Source organism: Pundamilia nyererei, unplaced genomic scaffold (genome assembly GCF_000239375.1).
Source record: "Pundamilia nyererei isolate P.nyererei 1_Seehausen unplaced genomic scaffold, PunNye1.0 scaffold00074, whole genome shotgun sequence".
In the NCBI taxonomy this organism is placed as follows: Eukaryota; Metazoa; Chordata; class Actinopteri; order Cichliformes; family Cichlidae; genus Pundamilia; species Pundamilia nyererei.
In genome coordinates, this window is record NW_005187475.1 from 2,613,082 (window position 1) to 2,627,900 (window position 14,819).

Here is a 14,819-nt window from a genome sequence, read left to right on the forward strand (position 1 = left end):
TCTCTCACAGTTGAAGTGTACCTCTGGTGCAAATTACTGACCTCCGTCATCATTTTAGGTGGGGGAACTTGCACAATCGGTGGCTGACTAAATACTTTTTTGCCCCACTGTATATGTGTGCCTCATTACATGAAGAAACTGAGGAATCCATATGCGTGCATTTTCAATATCTGGGATAATCAATAGCAAGGCAGTGAATCGGTGGTTCAGAGGAACATGCATGATATAGTCACATTAAAGGGAAAAAGCTTCAGCCCATTCTAGTCACACAGTTTAATCACAGAAGAATCAGCTGCTCAAGCAAGATGCGATTTGTGAAAAAGCCGGACATATGCGCTTTCAGTGAGTGGGTCTGGAGGCTGACTGGGGCAACAGGGTGATGAATAATAGGAAAAAAGGCCTCCATTTTCATAAAAGCATAATTCAGCAATCATTTTCAAAACTAATTCCTTTGTTTTTATTGTGAAAAAGATTCATCTATGCCAGCACGGGAATTTATTATGCACCAAGTGACTTCATTTTTTCCACAACTTGGATAAACATTACTGTATTAACTCTAGAGTTCGTAATGTCCTTTTTCAGTTAGTGTTTAATTAAGCAGCAGGGTTCCAACCAAGTTTCTGCAACTCTTCGTCAAGCCAAAATTTTGTTTTTCGTTTTAATTAGGTCTGAAATATATCATTTCCACTTGCTCGACTAGGACCTATTCGTGCTGCTGAAAACAAATCCGGCAATAACTTACAAATGTTTTTATGTCTGGGATGAAAAGAATTTAGGGATTTAGCCTGGATTACTCGCAAAAAGAATAAAAGGGACTGTTCCCAATAAGTAAACATGGAGGTATCTTTTTAACTGCCGATATCGTCACTAAAACACTGAGCGGTTATACGTCATATCTGACCTAGTATTATTTGTTGACATTGGCAACAGAAACGGTTGCGTGATAAAAGCTATGATGAGAAGATCTGCATCTGTGTCATTTGGTGCATTAAGCTGTTATAACAGTTGCACTGTGATTGTTCCTAGCTCTAAAAAGTCAGAGTGCAACTTCAGAGCCTGTGTACATAGATACTGAAGATAAGGGGCAACTCTTTGTCCCTCCTCCAAACTCTAAATCCAGCTATAGCTGACTTTGTAACCCTGACACGGAAATACAGCACAAATAACATCTAGTACCACAAAGATCCTTGTTGTTCACTAGTATGTTGCTTCAACTTGTTACACGCGTGACTGGTGCTGACAACATGCGATACAATTTACATCAATGTGTTTGTTTCATTATGTCAGCAGCAGACACAGAAGTTCTCCCCTTTTAAGTGGGCCCTGCTTACTAATATGAAGAGCTGCTTGGGAATCAATGCAGCAAACAGATATTTCTGCATGGCCTTATCAACAACAGACTAAAAAGGTAGATTTCAGCCACAACCAAAATTTAAGCCAAAAACACTGACCTAAATCTTGTTAAGCAGTTATTGAAAAAAACCCTAGAATCTTTATAACTGCCTGTCTATTTTAAAATGTTCCTGTTACTGAATCAGCATTATTTATGTTTGATTTTGATTGATAAGGAGATGATTCGTAGCATACCATGAAATAAGAGAAATGTTATTTAGATCCACATATAATTATTTTCTTAGTCACAATAAATGTAAAAAAGATTTTGTTGAACTTTTACTCAGATTTAATCCATGGCTCGCAGAGGATAGAGTGAGACTCTAAGCAAGTTGACTTTCATCTCAAAAAAGAAAACAAAAAAACATTTCCTTGAGAAGGAAACAATGTTTGCACTCTTTACTTTGTAACTACAGCAAGAACCTTATCTGCAAAAGGAAGCTCATTCCAAAAAACCCACAAAACAAACAGAGAAAGCAATTTAAAAATCCTACAAGAGGCGCATGGTCAAAAGGCTTTCAGGACTACCAAACACCATCGTGAAGTGGGACATGTGTAGCTGATTGAGAAGCGAGCCATTTCTCTGTGATGAAGACATACAGGTCTGCCGTTGCAAAGGCAAACATTCAGCTTATGCTGAACTGCTACTGAGACATGTGAGCTCCTCCTCTGGCTCCTCCCCCTATGTTTCATCCTACTACTCCACCTCTTCCACCTCCTCACCTCCTCCTCCCTTGTCTTACATATTGCCTAGTGCTCTGATACAGGAGGCTTCAACCTATGCGGGAATTTTTCCTAGTAGTTGCTCACGGCTGAATCTGCGTGTCAGAGAGGATGACAGTGCAGCCTGCATCCAAGCAGGGTTTTCAGAAGCAGCAAGCAGGAGACTGTTGGGAGGGAAAAAGTCTGTCTGCGCAGCCCTGAGCACTGAAGAAGCTTTACTTACTTCCATTGCCAGTGGAGTTGCTATAACTTTGCAGAAAGTGTGAGGAGCTGAGAAATTACCTTTGATTTTTCAGAAGATTTTCGAGCTCACGAGTTCATCTTCAGTGAAAGAGAAGACTCTTCGAAGAGACCTTCGGCTGATCATTGTTCGTGATAACGAGGAGCTCTTTTTCAGTCATTCTCTGTGAAAAATGTCTGAACAGCATCGAGGCACCTCAGCAGTTTTGTCACATGGACGTTGACGCCAAACAGCTGTTGCATTTACCATCTTTTCTCAGAACGAAGCTGGAATATTGAGGAGCTAGAGCCTACTGCACCGATGATGCTGACCGGTCTGTTTGCATCGAAGTGCTTTGTACTTAGCAACTGATGAGGATGCGAGACAGTGTGATGACCTACCTATATTTGGCAAATGTGTTTTTCACCTCGTTGGAGAGAAGAGCACAGAGGAAAAAAGTCAACGAGAGAGAACAGGAGAGGGGAAGAGAAAGCCAACAAGAGAAAGTGTGAGGCAAACAGTCAAAGGGAAGATCTACAGAGCCAACTCTGCCAAACTGAAGACGAAGTCAAAGAAAAACAACCTATCAAACACTTGGCCACATGCCCGTTTAATGCTGGAGCATTGTGTTCGCTCGGCGCGATACAGGGTGAGTATGTATTCTGTTTGAAGTGGCTATTAGGCAGGAAATTAAAGAGCTCAGAGGAGCAGCTGTCAACTGACCCTACTTACTGTTTACTAAAGACGTATTAGAAATTCTGACATGATAAAATTTTGATTACTGAATAGCAAATGCGGCCTCAGTTACTATATTAAGGAACTGTGGAACATGTTCTGTGGCTCACAGTTGCAGAGCTGTGCAGTACATTTTGTACTGTGTGGATTTAAAACCATCATAAAAACATGGTTTAATTGACCTTAGATACACTTAAATAATTCACAAAGGGTTTGCTGGCATGTTGTGCATTTACTTAATGCAGAAGGTACAAGTAAAGTAATTCAGTTTAAAGTATCATTAAAAGTCATGGGTTTGATAAGCCAGCATCCTGACACTTGATCTGCTGTTTTATTGGAGGCATAAAAACTTTGGGACTTGGTGGCTTTCAATGTCCTTTAATTTACTTGTTATTTTCTTAATTATTATTACTTTGCTCTTGAAACGCAAACAGAAGCTGTTATACCAAATGTTTTGTCTTGCTCGGCAAAAACATGTAAGACCAAAAAAGCAACAAATTATCACATTTGAGAAGCTAAAACGGTTTTTATTTCTTTGGTTGGAAAAAAAAAATTCTTCTACTCAGAAATAATATTTTCTGAGATTTTTAAAACACAAAGCTCTAATAAAAAGCTACATAAAAAGAGCAATCCAGAGATTTTTCCTCTATAGGAAACTGATTTATTTTTATAGTTTTCTTTAATGAAACACAGCAAATTGTAATGGAGAAAATAATTGAGACTGAAAAAAAAAGCCTTGCTACAATTTTTCAGTCAACTATCAAATCAGTTTTCAAGCAATTATGTCAAACATCTATTAGTAAAAAGCCATCTAAGCCCATCAACTGTGACTTTGTAAAACTGAAATTAATTTTTTTTAACCTTTCATAATCTGGTGAAAATAAAAAGTTAAAAGAGTAATGGCACTCAAACAAAGGCACAGGTATTTAAAGACGAAAGTGGGTGTGCTGATCAGTGGGATGATCTCAGTGAAGTGTCTATGATCCACCCGCAGCTTTATTTAACCTCACACCATAACCCCACTGGCGTCATCTTAATGAGCAGTTCCAGGGAAACAAACCAAGCACCTGTAATGCTTTGTTTCCTATTTGTGCTAACCAGACAGTACATAATTGGCCTCATTCCTCTGCTTTGACGCCAGTCTCTTCCAGCGTACATGGCAAATCTAGTATCTATAACAACACCGGAACATACATATTAATGGAATGATTGGGACTATTAATCTCAGTTAGGAAATCATCCTTGTGTGTGTCAATCTGGTTAGCCGAATCACAGAAGCTCTAATGTGATTTCCTTTTGTTTCATTATGATTGAGCTTTGATAGAGGCCCATTAGCAGCCTTGGTAAACTACGGCTGCGGGGGAGCAGGATTGATCCTTGTGTTAATGTGTACAGATAGATGACAGTGTGAGGATGTAAATAACTGGGCAGTAATTTCCCAGTCATACAGGCGCATGGACTCACATGTACAGAATAAGGGAACTGCATCATTGGTTCATTTCTCCTAGCAACAGAATAATCAACCTCCAACGATGTGAGGACTAAAACTGACTCTGTAAAGCTAACAAAAAAAAAAAAAAAGAAGAGGAAAAAAAGAAAAGAATTCTTGAGAATTGAAAGCAACTTAGTAGATTAAAATTCAACAAATGCATCTGTTGTTCACCTTATTCATGACCGAGGTGATGAAAACCTTTCTGCACAAAAGAAGCTTTAGAATGAACTGCTCGCAAAATATCTCAAGTATCAAAAGCACCAAGGTTTCATCCTTGAAAAGTTACCTCACTTTGGAATCTGCAGTCATGAAAAGGGTCTGTTGTCTCCTGACACATTGGAAGCACTGGATGTTATAGAAGGTGTAATCAGAGTCTTTCAAAACACATGAATGCTAAAAGCACTTGGGATGTTTGGACAAGCAGAAGGGCTACATAATAGCCATTTGTCAGGCCACAAACAACAGAAATCAGCTCGACCTTCAATTCAAATCAAACAGTCTGTTTACATAATTTCCCTGTTGGGCTCCATTTTTCATAATCACACCAAGTAGAGTAGAGGTTTTAATAGAGCTTTTGCAAACACAAAGTCAGGCACTGTATCTCCCAACAGCTCAATTATATATGTTTAAACAGACTGGCAAAGGAAATTCACCAAATGTCTACAGGTCTTTATCAGGGCTGCGCTAAATTTTCCAGTTGGATTTTGGGTGTGTGCTTGAATTTGTCCAGCATGCATATATCCATGCTGAGAGATGAATCACTGCAGCAGCAAATGCATCTGGACACATAAAAAGTCCAAATGAAATCTAAACAGCCTGAAGTGATACAAATAGAGACTATATCAAGAGCAAGAAAAGCTCTGAATCTCTGAATGTAAAGAAACGCACTGGTGCATATATGTGATATAGATACCCTTTGACTGGAAGTAACCTCTAAAATATTTACCAAAGCTTACATTTTCCCTATTTAAGGTTTCATTTTAAATGGCAATAAAATCCTTAAAACTGCTCAATTTTAGTTACAGTTGTGAAAAAAGTACATCTTCAAGGTTTTACATATCAGGAAATAATGATAATAATAATAATAATAATTATTATTATTATTATTATTATTCTGTTCTTATTAGCTAAATACATCAGTTGAACAAAAACACAATAACTAAGCCAAAATATATAAGTATGTACACCCTTACTTCTTCCATAGTAATTAAGAGGGTAAACAGCAGCTAAAAACCCAAGAGCTACAATCTGAGTACAATTAGAAAAAGACCAAAAAAAGTATAGCTTGTCTGGAAGTGCAGCCAGAAGTAAAAGAAAATGGAAGCACAGCATAGTCTGCATCTGAACAAACCACAAGACTTATAGAACAATGTCCTTTGGACAGACAAGACCAAGGTGGAGATGTCTGGCCACAGTGCACAATTCAACATTTGGCAAAAAACAAAGCACAAACTCCTCATAACAACTGTGAAGCATGGTGGTGGAGGGATAATGATATGGGCTTGTCTTGCACCCTGGGCGCTTTGCATTGAGTGGACCATGAACCTTTCTGTATTATCAAAGTATTCTCTAACCAAATGTGATTGGATGCAAGACAGTGTGATTGGCCAATCTGACCAACAACTAAAGCTTGACCTATATTGGGCTGTGCAACAGGATAACTATCCTGAGCAAACCATCAAATCTCCATCAGAAAAAGAATCAAAGAGATCCAATGGTCCAGTCAACATCAACCAAACCCAATATCCCCAGACCTGTTGTTGTTCAATAAACGTAATATTAAACTTACTAAGGATGGACTTAAATTATTTTAGAGCCAAGTAAGGGTCGGATTAATTTGATGATGATGGATAAACCTTGAAAGAGGGTGCACTTTCTATTTTAACATGACATAATACCAACTTTTCAGTTGATCAAGGAATCCTTGTTTTAGATTAAAAAAAAACAAAAAACACACTTCCACTCATTAAGATTCAAGAGGAACTACATGAAAACTTCCCTCAAACGGTTTTGAAACATTCCATTATGTAACACTGTAGGTTCTGACAGCCGTGCCTCAGTGAGAATTATAATTATAAAACTGGCCTCTAACCTGTCCAACTGTTGACTCATTTTAAGAAGACGCTCACTGCATATCTCCATCTGGCAGCGATGTCAAGAAAAAGTAGCTGCCAAAATTAAAAGGGTAATTTTATCTTTTCCGAGTCATTTCTTTGTCCCAGTAGTGGTGTTAAAGGTGCTGACAAAACTATTTACACTACTCAGGACAGGAAGAGGAGCTAATGACAGTGATTTATTTTTTTCCACGCAGCCTTCCTTCCGCCTACATTCATTTCTCGGCTGTTTTGCTTGACGAACAACACTCCCTTTCTTCGGTTCAGTAAAGTGGTGATTTATTTTTGTGATTTACAGCAGCCCGACTTACAGTGATAAGTTATACATCACATAGAGGCACAACTTGTTATATTTTCAGCTTTCTATGTCAACACAGACGGCAAATTCAACTAAAGTGCAGATACTCAAGAATCGTTTGCAGGCAATGACTGCCTAAAGCCTGGAATCCACGAACATAAAAAAGCAGATTTCCTCCTTGACGATATTTTGCGAGGCCTTTACAACTGCTTCTTTGTGGATCTCTCTGTCTTTCATTTTGACTTCACATACATTTCAATATATTTTAGTTAACTGTTCTTCTGTACAAGTGCTATTTTGCAGGATTTGACCAAATCTGACCAAAAGAATATGTGACTATACTTTAAAATTCATCAGCGTTTTTTATTGGAACCTTTATTATCTCTTGTGATTTCTTGATCTTGTGATCTTTTGTGGATTTCTAAAATAACCTTCTTTTTCTTAGAACATACCAAGCTCTTTATTTTCCAATTCCTACTGTTCCCGCCATCTGCCTGATGGTTTAGTTTGGTTTTTGGAGCTTAGGACTCGCCAGTTTCTTTCAAGAGTTACAAAACTTTCAGATTTAAAAAACAATAACAACAAAAAAAAGGTCAAAATTATACTCTATGGAATAAGGTATAGAGACAACTCTGAGAGTCAACGGCGTGAACACACAAAATCTGGGTAGGAGAATTTTTTAATGAATCATATAAACACAAGATTTGACAGAAAGTACATCAAGTACTGGAAATTGCCCCATTATTAATGCCAAAACATCAAACTATTCTACATGGATATATTATGGACGGCAAAGTTTTTCTGTGAGCAGAACAATTTGTGTTTTAGTCACATTATTGCTACAAATAAATGTATCCATAATAACAATTGCAAGGAGAACAGAAGCCTCAGCATGTCTTCACTCAACAGTACACACACACAAAGCGCTCTGCAACATCACATTTCATGTATTTTGCTACATATTTTGCAGTTATATAACATATTGGAATGTCTGTCAAAGTACCCTTATTAATATGACTCAGACAGATCTGAAACATGCTTGAAAAATGTCTGAATAATACATTGTGTTGTACAAGAAGCCTGGAATTTGCAGAAACTGTCTGTTGTCAGTTGGTGACTGTGAGTCAGACTCTTCCCCTGACCTCTGAAAAATACCTGCAATCTCACACAGCCTGTAGAAAAAAAAACAGTACAAGCACTCATGCACAGCGAGTAGTACTAGTAGGTTTATTAATTCAGTGAATTAGTGTTTTGTGATCGTCTACAGCAGGTCAGCTGTTAGAAGTCCCAATCTGGATAAATCCTGTGCCTCAGCTGTCAGATTTATCCAGTAAACAGCTGCCGCAGCAACAAAGGCTTCACATACTTTCCATCAATTTATGATGGAAGATGATGCTCTGATATCAAAACATATTAATTCTCCTTCATTTATTCTGCCTCTCCCTGCTCTGAACTGTCATGCTGCTTCTTGAGTGAAACACACCAGTAACTTATTCATCTGATCCCCTCGTTTGTGACCCACTCGTGTGCACCGCTTTCAGAAATTCGTGCTGGTCGTAATTAACTGACTGTTTCGGTTTGTGCTAATAGATTTCTCCGAGAGCTTTCCACTTTTGCTTTTTTCTGATCAGGGCCTCAAACTGATTTGCTCAAATATGTTTTGGCACTTGAAACAACTAGGGATCGAACCAGCATCCCCACACTCTCTGGACATCCTGCTGTACCTCCACAGTCATTTACAACAACAAAAACTTAACAAAATCTTGCTGTTTTCTCCAATAAATGTCAGGAATATCAGGAAAAACAATCCACACCAATTGTTTTGGGTTGCCAAATGTACTCAGCTCCTATAGAGGAGATCACAATATTATTTGCTCTCATCATGTAGAGTATAATGTACTTGATGAGAAAACAAAACATCTACTTGATTAAAATGTTGTTTAAAAAAAAGAATCAGCTCACGTCTAACGCCTCCATCACACTGTAGGTAAAGCTCTGCTCTCGACCCGTCTGCCCTGGGATTTCGAATCTCGTAAGAATTGCAAGGTGCATAACAAAAGGTTGAGAAACACTGCTGCAGGCCATTTCTCTCTTGAAATACATAGAAGTACTTCCGACCTGTACATTCTGTCAAATCTTGTCAATAAAGCAAACAAAATACCTCAACACCCTTACAAGATAAATAAATAAAGTCCACAATAAGTATTTTGTGAAAAGCAAAGCGGAAACAGGTGGTTTTTATAGTGAATTCCTGTTTTCATGGCTACCTTAATTGGCCAGAAAAACTACTCTTAAAAGCATCGCCGCCCACGTACAATTAAGTATCCTCTAAAGAGCGGCAGCCTCTTGCTGTATGCCATGACTAATCTGGCAATGTGGGCAAAACACAGAGACGAGAGATCGGAGTCAAACAACTCACAAGAGCACCTTTGGCATTTACACTACAAGAGAAGGAGAGAGAGCGACACGGCGCTGCAACACTCCAACTTTCTAATGGCGTGAGGAAAAAAAACCCCACAATCCTACAAAAACAGTTCACTGCTGAAAACACTCACCCGAAGTTAAAAATGGCCTCATGACTTTCCCCAAAAGCATCAGCCTGCACAGTTCAATCAGTGTGAATGCCTGGATACTCAACTGAAAAACATAACTGACAGAAGACATGCTACTTGGAATAATGTGCCATACTCGGCGAGCTCTTGATTAGTAACATGTGCGATGGAATTCGGCTAATTAGAGCTTGGAACCAAAAATAAATGAGGATGACTGATGAGGTTTGTCAAACATGAGTTTCTGATCATCATTGAATTTGTGAATTTTCAAGCCAGAAATTGCAATAACTAGTCTTCAGCCCAGAATGTTGTTAAAACCAGTTAAAGCAGCACCAGTTCATTTTGTTGCCAACTGTGGCAACACAATGCTGAAGTAAAACACTGGAATTCACAAAACAGCTGCCAATTTATAAATCCAGCATGCTGAGGAACAAATTAAGATTTATCTTAAGTGATGTTTCTTACCATCTGATAAATGGGAGTCCAGTATTTACAGGCCTCCTATATTTGTAGCTGTAAGAAAGAGACAGACCATACAGCTAAAGCTACAACAGTTACCCAAAGACTTCATTTTTATAAGCTACACCTGTCATAATAGAGATCATTTTAAGCCTATAAATATTGGTAAGTGCAGCTTTAGCACCATGTAAGACAATAAAGTCATTTACATGACATAAAAAAGGGGAAATGTAATGATCTGCATGACTGCTTAGCTTTCATTAGTTAAACCAAGTGCAATGTGTTGGTGTGACCCTACTTTGAATAATGGCATCTTAATGACCATATCACATCCTACTGCTCCAAAAGTTTAAATGATCTAATGTTTGATGACTTTTTTTAGACTTCCACAGCAAAACAGTAATTTATCCAGTCAAGTACTCTGCCACCTGCAGCAGTGTGTTATGCAACGTACTCAGTCAAGCTGACAAGAGACTGGAAGTAGAAGGAAAGCAAAGTGCAGGGAGATTTGTACTTTAGCATTCCTGCCAGAAATGTGTAAGAGGAAGGAAGCTAAGCAAAGTCAAATTCAGAATAACCTTTATTATCCCTTATTGAGGACAAAGGAAGAAGTGTCAGGCCTAAAAGCCTGTCTACAGAAGATGAACAGAATCTAAAAGTCATGTTCTTTAGAAAGAAGAAAAAAAATCCAGCAAAGACCTGACACAGGACCTGAAAGATGTTCATCCATTTACTGTTCATCGAAGCCTCATAAGAAATTCTCTCGGTGGAAAAGTGGCTGTCAAAAAGCCGTTCTTCAGGATGGGAGGCAGGGGGAAAGGCTGATATATGTCAAATGACACAAGAACTAGACTGAAAATCAGTGGCAACCTGTCTGACGGAGTGATGAATCCAAATTTGATATTTTTGGTTTAATATGTCGATTAGGTCAAAAGAGTTACAACAATGAGTGTTTCCTGTAAAAAACAGATGTTTTGGAGACTGTGTCATGGTTTACCTAGTGATGTTGGGGATCCAATCTAATGTTACTGAAAATACAGTCAGATTTTAATCTACCATGCAATACCATCTGGAAAGCATCTGATTGACAGTGGCTTCATTTTTCAGTATGACGGTGATCACAAACAGTCATGCACTGGCCTCCCAGAGCCCAGACCTCGACATTAATAAAGCACCGAGGGATCTTGATAGAACAGAACAAGAGGCAGCCAGCATCCAAAGAAGAGCTTTAAATGTCCTTCAAGAAGCCTGAAGAACTAATCCCGAAGACTACTTAAAGAAATGACAAAAAAGCTTGCCTAAGAGAGTTCAGGCTGTGCTGAAGAATAAAAGTGGTCATATCAAATACTGACTTTGAAACTCAGAGTTATACTGCATTTCCATTTATATCTGCAGAAGTTTCATAAAATCGCTAAATCACTAAGTCCTAACAAAGAAGAACAAGAAAATAACACCCTTGATTCTTCTGTATTAGACTCTGCGCTGATTTTCAGGCAATCTTGGATAAATCAGCAAAGTATTCTTTAGAAGAATACTGCCATATAAAAACAACCTAGCTATATACTGGTCACATAATACATACTCCATGTAGAGATGTGGTTAAAGCTGTGAAAGAGTTCACTGAAGTGGAAAAGAGGCACTGAGTCATAGCTAACCATAGAATTTAACACCACTACAACAGTGTCAAATGTTAGCAGGATGTATGATTGATTCTTTAAATGCATGGAGTAATCATGTTTCATCTCTTACATTCAGAGCGCCTAGAAAGAGGTTTGCATCCACAACATGAAATCCAGTTTTTGTAGCAGGCTTGAAACAGAGGCAATCCCTGAAATATGTATTAGTATACATTTCTGGTAGTGTTTCCAACGACACATCACAGATCAACCAGCATTACTGAAAAGTAGACGATTACAGATACGCCTCTTCAACTTGTTTCATGTCGTTTTCAATTTCATCAGCGTCTAAAATTGACGGACATAACTTGAAGAAAAAAAGAACAACCCAAGCCAAATTCTTTCTTGAACCAGTAGTCCAGACTGTGACGAGGGTGAATCAGCTCAGTTAATCAGTACCCATGGCATATCTGACGGAAGCAGAAAAAACATGACAGTAACCGTAAAAAGAAAACTTTTTTTTTTAAACTTCAAACTGCCAAATCACCAGGGAGGGATTTGTCACCACAGAAAGCCTAACGCAAATAAAGCTCAAGAAAAGGAGATGAAGATGTGCCATGAAAGCCAGAATGTTGGCAGACGTTTCAGGTCATGATTACTGCATTCAATGCCATCAGCCTGGGAATAGTCAGGATGTTTACAAGGCAAGACAAGCTGCTCACTGAAACTCAAAAAAATTACTGAGCTATGGTAACCTGCTTGTACCTCAAGCTCATGATGCTGCCAAATCTACACCAGTCACAGTTAATTAATTACCAGAAAGCCAGCAGGAATTCAAAACAAGTATGAACTATTTTGTGATTTATGTTCAGGAGCTGGGAAAATGAAAAATGAAATGTTCCTAAAATATTTCTAGACTGTTTTTAGATGTTTGCATATACTCAGCATGTCATGCTAATTCGGGCATTGTAATGATATCTTTGAAATGTTCTTTTTCCAGGGTGCAATGTGCAACATATATCTTTAATGACAACAACAACAAATTGGGTTCAAACATTTGAATTTATTTAGAATTTTCTCTAATACACAAGGGCTTACAAGTATATGAACTGAGAGGTCAACACCCTCTCGGTCCATGGTAGAGTTCCTTTAAACTGGTCGTCTTCCTGGCAGGAACCGGGCTTTTAAGCACAGCTCAAAGATTTTCAGTACAGTTGAGATCAGGGTTTTGGGAAGGCCATTCCAGAAGCTTAATGTTGGCCCACGTTATTTCTTCCAAAACCAGTTATGATGTGTGTTTGGGATCATTGTTCTACTGAAACAACCAACTCTTTGCAATCTGACATGAGGCTGAAGAATTTCAAGGCAATCCTTTTTCTTCATTATTCCATGCACTTTGTGCAATGTACCAGTACCACTGGCAGCAAAGCAACCTCAGAGCATGATGATATCGCCACCATGCTTACAGCTGGTACAGTGCCCTTAGGTTTAAAACAGGGGTGGGGAACTCCAGGCCTCAAGGGCCGGTGTCCTGCAGGTTTTAGATCTCACCTTGGGTCAACACACATGAATCAAATGATTAGTTCATTACCAGGTCTCTGGAGAACTTCAAGACATGTTGAGGAGGTCATTTAGCCATTTAAATCAGCTGTGTTGGATCAAGGACACATCTAAAACCTGCAGGACACCTGCACTTGAGGCCTGGAGTTCCCACCCTTGTTTTAAAAGGTTGCCCTTTAATCCTTCAAAAATACCTTTTGTCCTTGTAGCCAAATCATTTCACTGTGGTGTTCCTGCAGTTTCCATTTCATGGCAGGCTTGAGTGTTTGTGGTTTCTGGTTTGTTCTTAAACCAATTTCCTCTCCTTTGAGGGTGACTGTCTGAGACTTCTTCTAGACCAGGGGTCTCAAACTCGCACCCCGGGGACACTTGCGGCCCACATCACCCCTACTTGCGGCCGTATATTGACCTGAAGAAATATAATGCAATTTGGCCCTTGAAATTACTTTTTTTGTTAGCGAGGAATTATTTGTTGTTGAGTGCAATGTTAAAATAATTTCTTTAAAAAGCAAAAAATGATTTAATATGAAGTAGGGCTGCACAATTAATCGTTAGAAAATCGCGATCTCAATTCATACTTATGTGCAATCTCATTTCCAAATGACAACGATTTTTTAAAAAAAAGTAAAAAAGAAGACGACGATTGTACCGCATTTTGATCCGGGACGTAATCTGCATGAAAACAAGCGCTCACTCTTCCTGCTCAACAAATGACAAGGGCGGAGCCTTATACCACGTGATACAGAAGCTGGCTGATAAAATTAGCAGGGAAAAAACAACGGAGAGCACGTCAGGGATGACGAGAAAGTGACAGGAGAAAATCCGTCCCGATCAACCACCCAAACACCAATAACGGGAACCTTATACAGCGCTTCCCTATACCCGTCGAACTCCCGCAGGCACAAAGAAATTACGGAGGCTATCACTTATCACCTGACCAAAGATATGGCTCCCATCAACACTGTGCAAAACGAGGGATTTAGGAAAATGATGAACACCCTAGACAAACGCTACACAGTGCCGTCCCGCAACTATTTTTCTATTGTTGCACTACCTGCTCTATACACGCAGCGTCGAGCAACGGTGGAGATGGTACAACATTTTGCGGCAACGACAAAATGTGAGACATTTGTTGTTTTTATGTTTATTTATTGTTTTTATGTTCAGTCTCAACTGTTACGAAGTTGATGTGCAGTTAATAAGTGCAATAAATATTTATAATGGAAAAGAAAATCGTGAGAGAATCGTGATCTCAATTCTAAGCAAAAAAATCGTGATTCTCATTTTATGCAAAATCGTGCAGCCCTAATATGAAGGCAATATGAGCAGAGAGTGCAAACATGTTCAGGGATATTAGTTCAGTCAGAGAGTTTGTGTAAAGAGAACAATTTTCAATAGCAGTCAAAAACTAATATGTCTGCATTTTTATTTTGTTAAATACGAACAAAATTATAGCAGAAGTGCTGCCACTTGTACACGTGTGCCACGTACATACAACTGGTTAGAAAAAGGCTCCAAGAGATCTTCCCAAAATGTGTAAATCTATGGTCCTCTTTCTTAGATTTTCAATGAGTTCTTTGGACTTTCCTATTGCTCTTATTGGTCAGTCCAGCAAGTGCTGTCAAACAAATCCTTTATTTGCTGGCAAAGAGAAACTA

The 14,819-nt window shown here is 38.7% G+C and overlaps 2 protein-coding genes across 3 annotated transcripts in view; one reads left to right on the top strand and one right to left on the bottom strand.

Moving 5' to 3' along the window:
• The window catches only part of aven (apoptosis, caspase activation inhibitor), a 40,605-nt gene that overhangs the window by 22,382 nt on the left and 3,404 nt on the right, over positions 1-14,819 (bottom strand). The window lies entirely within an intron of this gene.
• chrm5b (cholinergic receptor, muscarinic 5b) overlaps positions 2,466-14,819 on the top strand; it is an 18,161-nt gene continuing 5,807 nt past the window's right edge. Inside the window, exon 1 of the mRNA XM_005737292.1 lies at positions 2,466-2,984. The gene's annotated coding sequence lies outside the window, so the exon portion shown is untranslated. The remainder of the gene's footprint in view (positions 2,985-14,819) is intronic.